The sequence below is a fragment of the Rattus norvegicus genome, chromosome X (genome assembly GCF_021556685.1).
Source record: "Rattus norvegicus strain SHRSP/BbbUtx chromosome X, alternate assembly SHRSP_T2T, whole genome shotgun sequence".
Lineage (NCBI taxonomy): Eukaryota > Metazoa > Chordata > Mammalia > Rodentia > Muridae > Rattus > Rattus norvegicus.
This window is the reverse complement of record NC_141554.1, coordinates 116,265,302-116,275,397: the sequence shown is the minus strand read 5'-3', so window position 1 is coordinate 116,275,397 and position 10,096 is coordinate 116,265,302. Positions and strand designations below refer to the sequence as shown.

The 10,096-nt window shown below is 42.5% G+C and overlaps 1 pseudogene across 1 annotated transcript; it reads right to left on the bottom strand.

The window, feature by feature from the left end:
• Positions 1-1,763: 1,763 nt before the first annotated feature.
• Cdk11bl1 (cyclin-dependent kinase 11B like 1) lies at positions 1,764-4,493 on the bottom strand (annotated as a pseudogene). The gene is made up of 2 exons (XR_015646861.1): positions 4,470-4,493; positions 1,764-4,253 (listed from the first exon to the last, which is right to left on the bottom strand). The product of XR_015646861.1 is annotated as a cyclin-dependent kinase 11B like 1 (transcript).
• Between the last annotated feature and the right edge of the window lie 5,603 nt (positions 4,494-10,096).

Sequence of the window (10,096 nt, the reverse complement as noted above, 5' to 3'; positions counted from 1 at the left end):
CCCATGTCTCTTCTGATGCTGAACAGCTTGTGGAGAACACAGATCCAGAAATTACCAACCAACCTGTAAGAAAAAATGCTCTGATTGCTGGAATGCACACTTCAGAGTCCCAGAACACATGGGTATTCAGGACTGTGAGGACATTTGCACGTGATAAGGTATTTTCTGTACCTTCTTCCAATTCCTAAGATAACCTTTTGCCTGAGGGATTCTGGGACCTTCTTGCTTTTCCCTATCCTCCTAACATGTTCTCTTTTTTTCAAAAATGGGGCCCATGATCTTCCCACATATGGTCAAAATAGTCTTATACCTAACTCATCACATAGTTCCAAAAGTGACTCCTTCTATAAACAACGGACTCTAGTCCACTATGGTTTGAGGTCCCATAATCCAAGTTTAGAATCAGAACAGTATATAACTTGTGACTTCTGCCATCAGGCATGTCAATAGAAATGTAATAACTTCAAGATTTCTGCCTAGATCTGGACAACTGAATAAACTAGAAGTAACCTAGTCAGCAACAGTTATCCTAAGTCTTTGGAAGAAGAAATCAGTTGCTACCTTTTCTCTCCTGATTGAAAAAAGAACCTATGAAGATACGAAACTGTGAATGAGAATTGGGAACTTTTTCTACAGTATAAGGTACCAGGGATTTTTACCATTGACAGCCATGTATATGGCACCTTCACACTCTGCCTGAAGAAAGTTCTTGTTCTCTTTTTTTAATAGGGACTCTGAGTTTTCCTCTCTTATATGGGGTTTACTTTTCCCATTGTTAACTTACTTCTTGTCACTACAAAGAACAGTGTCAGAACTCTCCTAGGACTAACATTGCCTTAGATCCCATTTCCCTAAAGGGGCCTTAAATATATTTGAAGCCTTACATGGTCCTTTTTTATTCCAATTGCTATCAAGTGGCGTTGAGTCTTTTCTCCTTAAAAGGCTGCCAGACCAAGGGAGCCTTATACCACTCATTCTACATAAAAGAGCACCTAATATTCCCTGTCTTCTTAGTAGGATTGTGGGTCAATTGTCTAGTTCAATCCACCAAGTGTTATACCTTCAGTTTCTGTAAATGGAGCCTTGGGAAATCAAAGTCTATTGAAAGGTCACAAAACTAGCCCCTGTGCCCACTGGGTGTCTCATACCTCCACCCTCTGCACTAGGGGAATTCAGGTCCACCTGTCCAACTAAAATATCACTAGAGCTGCCCTTCTGCCCATGCATCACAAACACCCCTATTAACTAAGTTTGCCTCAAAGCTAACCTCTTTATTCAAGATATCCATACAACACATATGCAACCAACAGCACCTCGTATTTCTCTGCTTTTAGATCCTAGGACAGAAGACAGAAAGCTAAATTGACTCTCATACCCTGTGCCTTAAAGTTGGTCATCAAAAAATGCACCATTTGTATCTTTTATTCACAGATGTGTACAGCTGAACACAACCTTGAGGAGACATCAATGCTTGCATAACCACTTACCCTGTTGTTGTGACCATTGCCTGGACTCAAAGATGTCACACAGAGTATGCATACATGAGGGATATACTTAGAAGCTAGTGAGGCAGAGGCAGAACATGCCTCCAGTACCCAATGTAGCCTAGAACCTTCCCCCCTGACCATGGGTGAATTGGCTACTTCTTTTCTGCAAAATATGACTAGGGACCTCCAGCTTGTGAACCAAGACATTCAGGATTTCTCCTTTGTTAAAGGTTTTCTCAGAACTTCCCATTCTGAACCCAGATACCTCACACAGTCCTTTTTTTTTTCAGAAGAAAATTTCATTTAATTCCACAAATTCCCAACTTGCCCCAAATAACACGGAACAATAATAACAACAACAATGATGCTGCCCTGACTCAGCAGATCATGTTGTCACCACCCAGTTGGGCCAAGTCCATCAAGCTGACCTCAGAACTTGAGGCTGAAGCCAGGGCCAGCAGCTGAGGCTCCCTGGTTGGTGGTGGTGAGGTGGAAGCCCGTCTCCTTCAGGTCGTCATCCTCCAGCTGGCTGTACCCCAGGCCGCCCTCAGGGGGCCGCGGACTCGTGCCTCTCTTCACCCTCTGCTGCTCACTCTTGGCAGGCCATGTGGGGAACATGGATGAGTCGATGGGGAGGGGAGTCTCTCGGAAATACTCATGCTTGAGGCCATCTTCTGCACTGACCCTCCTCCCAGGGAAGTAAGTCAGAAACTTGTTCATGAGATCAAATCCTTGATCTGATAACGAAGCCCCGAATCGCTTGCGGAGGTTGTTATAGGGATACTCGCTGAAGGTCATCTTCTTGACGGCTGGGAGGTCATTATAGCCAGGCCAGATTTTCTCACTGGGAGTCCCCAGGTCCTTGAAAACCTTGTCAATCTGATCAATCTCTGACTTCCCAGGGAACAGAGGTTTCTGTGTCAGCAGTTCTCCAAATATGCAGCCCACTGACCACATGTCCACAGCTGTGGAGTATTCCTTAGCACCAAGCAGCAGTTCTGGGGCACGATACCACAGGGTTACAACAACTGGAGTGTAGGCCTTTAGGGGTGAACCATACTCCCGAGCCAGCCCAAAGTCGCCCACCTTGAGAATGCCAGCATGGCTCAGCAGAAGGTTAGAGGTCTTAAGGTCACGATGTAGGATCCAATTGTCATGGAGATGCTTCACCCCACTCAGCAGCTGAATCATCAGGGTCTTCACCTCCCCTGGCAGGAAGGGCTGTTTCATAGTCTCCATTAGGCTCTTGAGGTCGTGTTCCACATAGTTCATCACAATGTAGATCTTGTCCATGTTGCTTCCCACAACAATTTCTCTGACAGTGATGATATTGGGGTGCTGGGCCTTGAGGATGGTGTTGATTTCCCTCAGTGATGTGATCGGGAAGCCTTCCTTCTCCTTCTCCATCTTTAACCGCTTCAGAGCCACAATCTCATCTGTTTTCTTGTCCTTTGCTCTGTAGACCACCCCATAGGTGCCTTCTTCAATCCTGTTCAGACACTGAAACTCTTCTACACTCCGGCATCCCTGCAGGGCTGGCAGGTACTTGGGCAGCTCTTGTTTTAGCTCAATAGGTGACAGAGCTGGAGAGTCGGGCACATAGTCTCCCTTGGTAGAGGCGCTGCTCCCCTCACCAACTTCTTCTTCTCCTTCGTCACTGTCCCCAGAATCTCGGTCAAATCGCGACTCTGGAACAACCAAGATGTGGTTCTCATTTTCTCTGTCTTCATCTTCACTCATTTCTTCGTCACTGACTTCTTCAGCAGACCGTTCTGAGGCTTCCTCAGAGTTGCTCCCAGTTTCCTCCTCCTCTTCCTCTGATTCTTCACTGGTGTTCCCTTCCTCCTCTTTTTCTTCCTCTTCTTCCTCCTCACCTGAGCCCAATTCTGCTGATGAAGACTCAGTTGAGCTGGTTTTTCTCTTGCTGTCACTGATGTCCTGGAGGTCTGACAGCAAGTCTCTTTCTTCCCCCTTCTCTTCTTTCACTGGCTTCCGGTTGTCTCCCAGCTCAAAGCGCTCTCTTGGTGGCCTCAAAGGGCTGCGGCTCCAGTGGCCAACCTTTCCCTTATCACTGTAGTCCTCCCTCACCGTACGGTGATGTGCAGAGACTTCCCTACGAGCTTCTCTCTCTTTGCGACGCTCCTCTGCCCTCCGTTCCCGTTCCTTTTGTTCCCGCTGTTCCTTCTGTTCCTCCCTCAACTTGCGCTCCCGCTGCCTCTTCCTTTCTAACTGCTCCAGGCGGTCCCTCTCTCTCCTGGAATGCTCTCTTGCCATCTCCCTCCTCTTCTGTCTTTTCCATTCTCTTCGTGCTTTATCTCGTTCCTTTCGATGTCTTTTCCGGCGTTCGTGTTCTCTTTCTTTCTCTTTTACTCGGGCATGTTTCCCTCCCTCTGCTGAATGACTACGATGTCGACGTTTCTCTTTTCTTTTCCCGTCTTTTCTGCGATGAGCCTTTTCTTTTCGAGACATTTGCTGGGGTGGTTTGATGGCCAGAGAATCATTCTCCTCTCCTCTGTCTTCCATAGAATTCTGTCTTCTGTATGGTGAGTTCCTGATTGTGATTTCCATTCGATGATCTCTCAGCTCCCCCTCCTCAAGGGAATCCCTTTTGGAATCCCGGTCATCAGAATTTTTTAAGCGTTTTATCTCTGCTTTCTCCTCTTGTTCTTTCCTTCGTTTCTTTTCCTGGAGAATTTCATCTAACGTTTTCACTTTCCAAGAGTCCTTTTCATCACCCGTTTGAGTTAAAACACTCCGTTCAGTTTTCTGCAAAACACAAACATCATCATCATGTAATCCACGTAATGGTACTGTTCCCTGCACCGCTACAGCCGCCACAGCAAGTCTGGGAAGAAACAGCGCCCGGCGCGTGCCAGGATTGTCCTCCCCTTCTTTATTTTGAAGTGGCCCTGAGAACTACCATGGGTGAAGCTGGGCCTCAGTCTTCCTTTCCCCAGCAATGTGGCCTTGGATCTTGCCCACCTCTGCAAGGAGGATGTGAACCATGTCTTTGACCAAAGGAAGCTCACATATTCCTTTATTTCCAAGGTGACATTAGACATGCTCTTTTGAATAGTACTTTGTAATACCTTTTATCCTCAAGCATTCCATTATGACTTTGAACAGCTCCAATGTATATACAGTAAATAACAGAGATTCAAGCCTTTCACCTTTTACCATGTTGGCTAGGGAAATATGTTGCTCCATTCGGGTTTGAGGTCCCAGGTCCTATGTGTAGAATTATTGAATTATTACGTGGAAGTTGAACAATGCTCTACTCAACGATAACCTGGTCAAGGAAGAAATAAAGAAGGAAATTAAAGACTTCTTAGAATTTAATGAAAATGAAGGTACAACATACCCAAACTTATGGGACACAATGAAAGCTGTGCCAAGAGGAAAACTCATAGCTCTGAGTGCCTGCAGAAAGAAACAGGAGAGAGCATATGTCAGCAGCTTGACAGCACACCTAAAAGCTCTAGAGCAAAAAGAAGCAAATACACCCAGGAGGAGTAGAAGACAGAAAATAATCAAACTAAGAGCTGAAATCAACCAAGTAGAAACAAAAAGGACCATAGAAAGAATCAACAGAACCAAAAGTTGGTTCTTTGAGAAAATCAACAGGATAGATAAACCCTTAGCCAGACTAACGAGAGGACACAGAGAGTGTTTCCAAATTAACAAAATCAGAAATGAAAAGGGAGACATAACTACAGATTCAGAGGAAATTCAAAAAATCATCAGATCTTACTATAAAAGCCTCTATTCAACAAAACTTGAAAATCTTCAGGAAATGGACAATTTCCTAGACAGATACCAGGTACCGAAGTTGAATCAGGAACAGATAAACCAGTTAAACAACCCCATAACTCCTAAGGAAATAGAAGCAGTCATTAAAGGTCTCCCAACCAAAAAGAGCCCAGGCCCAGACGGGTTTAGTGCAGAATTCTATCAGACCTTCATAGAAGACCTCATACCAATATTATCCAAACTATTCCACAAAATTGAAACAGATGGAGCAAAATTGAAACAGATGTGGCTTCCTTCTATGAAGCCACAATTACTCTTATACCCAAACTACACAAAGACCCAACAAAGAGAGAGAACTTCAGACCAATTTTCCTTATGAATATCGATGCAAAAATACTCAATAAAATTCTGGCAACCCGAATCCAAGAGCACATCAAAACAATCATCCACCATGATCAAGTAGGCTTCATCCCAGGCATGCAGGGATGGTTTAATATACGGAAAACCATCAACGTGATCCATTATATAAACAAACTGAAAGAACAGAACCACATGATCATTTCATTAGATGCTGAGAAAGCATTTGACAAAATTCAACACCCCTTCATGATAAAAGTCCTGGAAAGAATAGGAATTCAAGGCCCATACCTAAACATAGTAAAAGCCATATACAGCAAACCAGTTGCTAACATTAAACTAAATGGAGAGAAACTTGAAGCAATCCCACTAAAATCAGGGACTAAACAAGGCTGCCCATTCTCTCCCTACTTATTCAATATAGTTCTTGAAGTTCTAGCCAGAGCAATCAGACAGCAAAAGTAAATCAAGGGGATTCAGAATGGTAAAGAAGAAGTCAAAATATCACTATTTGCAGATGATATGATTGTATATTGAAGTGACCTCAAAAGTTCCACCAGAGAACTACTAATGCTGATAAACAACTTCAGCAAAGTGGCTGGGTATAAAATTAACTCAAATAAATCAGTAGCCTTCCTCTACACAAAAGAGAAACAAGCCAAGAAAGAAATTAGGGAAACGACAACCTTCATAATAGACCCAAACAATATAAAGTACCTCGATGTGACTTTAACCAAGCAAGTAAAAGATCTGTACAATAAGAACTTCAAGACTCTGAAGAAAGAAATTGAAGAAGACCTCAGAAGATGGAAAGATCTCCCATGCTCATGGATTGGCAGGATTAATATAGTAAAAATGGCCATTTTACCAAAAGCGATCTACAGATTCAATGCAATCCCCATCAAAATACCAATCCAATTCTTCAAAGAGTTAGACAGAACAATTTGCAAATTCATCTGGAATAACAAAAAACCCAGGATAGCTAAAACTATTCTCAACAATAAAAGGACTTCAGGGGGAATCACTATCCCTGAACTCAAGGAATATTACAGGGCAATAGTGATAAAAAACTGCATGGTATTGGTACAGAGACAGACAGATAGACCAATGGAACAGAATTGAAGACCCAGAAATGAACCCACACACCTATGGGCACCTGATTTTTGACAAAGGAGCCAAAACCATCCAATGGAAAAAAGATAGCATTTTCAGCAAATGGTGCTGGTTCAACTGGAGGTCAACATGTAGAAGAATGCAGATCGATCCATGCTTATCTCCCTGTACAAAGCCTAAGTCCAAGTGGATCAAGGACCCCCACATCAAACCAGACACACTCAAACTAATAGAAGAAAAACTAGGGCAGCATCTCAAACACATGGGCACTGGAAAAAATTTCCTGAACAAAACACCAATGGCTTATGCTCTAAGATTAAGAATCGACAAATGGGATCTCATAAAAATGCAAAGTTTCTGTAAGGCAAAGGACACTGTGGTTAGGACAAAACGGCAACCAACAGATTGGGAAAAGATCTTTACCAATCCTACAACAGATAGAGACCTTATATCCAAAATATACAAAGAACTCTAGAAGTTAGACCATAGGGAGACAAATAACCCTACTAAAAATGGGGTTCATTTTTAATGAACAAAGAATTCACAACTGAGGAATGCCGAATGGCTGAGAAACACCTAAAGAAATGTTCAACATCTTTAGTCATAAGGGAAATGCAAATCAAAACAACCCTGAGATTTCACCTCACACCAGTGAGAATGGCTAAGATCAAAAACTCAGGTGACAACAAATGCTGGCGAGGATGTGTAGAAAGAGGAACACTCCTCCATTGTTGGTGGGATTGCAGACTGGTACAACCATTCTGGAAATCAGTCTGGAGTTTCCTCAGAAAATTGGACATTGAACTACCTGAGGATCCAGCTATACCTCTCTTGGGCATATACCCACAAGATGCCCCAAGATATAAAAAAGACACATGCTCCACTATGTTCATAGCAGCCTTATTTATAATATCCAGAAGCTGGAAAGAACCCAGATGCCCTGCAACCGAGGAATGTATACAGAAAATGTGGTACATCTACACAATGGAATATTACTCAGCTATCAAAAACAATGCTTTATGAAATTCATAGGCAAATGGACAGAACTGGAAAATATCATCCTGAGTGAGGTAACCCAATCACAGAAAAACACACATGGTATGCACTCATTGATAAGTGGCTATTATCCCAAATGCTTGAATTACCCTAGATGCACAGAACACATGAAACTCAAGACGCATGATCAAAATGTGAATGCTTCACTCCTTCTTTAAAAGGGGGAACATTGCTGGGGATTTAGCTCAGTGGTAGAGCGCTTACCTAGGAAGCGCAAGGCCCTGGGTTCGGTCCCCAGCTCCAAAAAAAAAAAAAAATTAAATAAAAAAATAAAAGGGGGAACATGAATACCCTTGGCAGGGAATAGAGAGGCAAAGATTAAAACAGAGACAGAAGGAACACCCATTCAGAGCCTGCCCCACATGTGGCCCATACATATACAGCCATCCAATTAGACAAGATGGATGAAGCAAAGAAGTGCAGGCCGACAGGAGCCGGATGTAGATCGCTCCTGAGAGACACAGCCAGAATACAGCAAATACAGAGGCGAATGCCAGCAGCAAACCATTGAACTGAGAACAGGACCCTGGTTGAAGGAATCAGAGAAAGGACTGAAAGAGCTGAAGGGGCTTGAGACTCCTTATGAACAACAATGCCAAGCAACTAGAGCTTCCAGGGACTAAGCCACTACCCAAAGACTATACATGGACTGACCCTGGACTCAGACCTTATGGGTAGCAATGAATATTCTAGTAAGAGCACCAGTGGAAGGGGAAGCCCTGGGTCCTGCTAAGACTGAACCCCCAGTGAACGTGATTGTTGGGAGGAGGGCGGCAATGGGGGGAGGGTTGGGAGGGGAACACCCATAAAGAAGGAGAGGGGGAGGGGTTAGGGGGATGTTGGCCCGTAAACCGGGAAAGGGAATAACATTCGAAATGTAAATAAGAAATACTCAAGTTAATAAAAAAAAAGATGTGTTTTGGAGCTCAGGGTATGTGATTGAATATCTCTAGTACCGTAAACAGCTTCTGTAGCATTGCTGTTCAGTTGACTATTATCAGTTAGTACACAGTTATAACTGAAGCAACGAACAAGATTGGGAAAGAGTTTTTAGAGTATAATCCATAAAATTAGCCAGAAACAAAGGAAAGCCTAGTTATTAATCAAATCTATGCCCATCAAATTAACATTATATGTTTTGTGGTTGTGATTGTAGAAGACTCGGCAGTTTGAATGTTCAATCATTATGTCTCAATTGAGGATAGTGAACTATGCTCAGTGAGTGTGTGTGTGTGTGTGTGTGTGTGTGTGTGTGTGTGTGTGTGTGTGTGTCCCGGATCGGCTCTGACAGCGTGTTTAGAGATCCAAGGAGGGGATGTGGGTTTGGTGGTATAGAGCAGGTACAGACACATTTACATACTTGGTAGAAGAAGCAAACTTTAAGATGCTCTAATAATTTTACATATGTACATGTATACATTTGTTGGGTGGAGCAAAGCTTCAACCACTTTGCATATATACCCACATTTGGTGGATGGAGCAAAGCTACAACTTTATTTTTTCTCACACTGCTTACTTATCTCTGCAAAATCTTTCAAGTAGTATAAAAATTACAATGCGATTACATTCTATTTTCTTCTAGTGAATAACTATGATTATATATAAGAAAAAGCATCTCCCCCATCTCCTCCCATGATCAACTGTGTACAAATTATGGATTAAAAAACCCTAATCATTCCCAAGGATCCACTAAACAACTTGTTATAGATTAACAAGGTGTAAACAAGGAAGGTAATTTTGTCAGCCAGTTTCTTACTGACGGGCTGCAATTTGCAGTTATAAAGAAATGATCAATTACTTTATTATTTATCTCAAAAAGTTATCTTACAAAAGTCTTAAAAGAATCACAAAACTAAATTTTGTATAAAAAACAATCAGTCATTTCCAGTTTGAATACTCAGGGTGCACATGTATTCATTAACCATTAACCATTTCTACTAAATCATATCAGGAAACTGAGGGGGAAAATGTGTATAAGGAATTAATAATCACCTGATCACCAGCCTTGTTTTTCAAAAAAGCCATGTTTGTTAGTACTTCTTTCCACTAATCTACCCCAGCATCAATGCTTGAAAATGCTCAATCTAATTAATATTGTAAGTGACAATAGCTTTGCCCAGTGACAGTCTGGAAACCCCCTTAGAGTTTTCATATAAATCATAGACTATGAGGGATGTGATGTGAGGGTGTCCAACAGAGTGAAATTCTACAGCCACATGAAGTCTTCGGGACACATAGTCCTCAGGGCTCTGTCTCTCTCAGGCACGCTCACTGTGCTTGGGCTAAGTGGCGGACCACATTCTATGAGTTCTAACTGTTTTACTATTCCTATT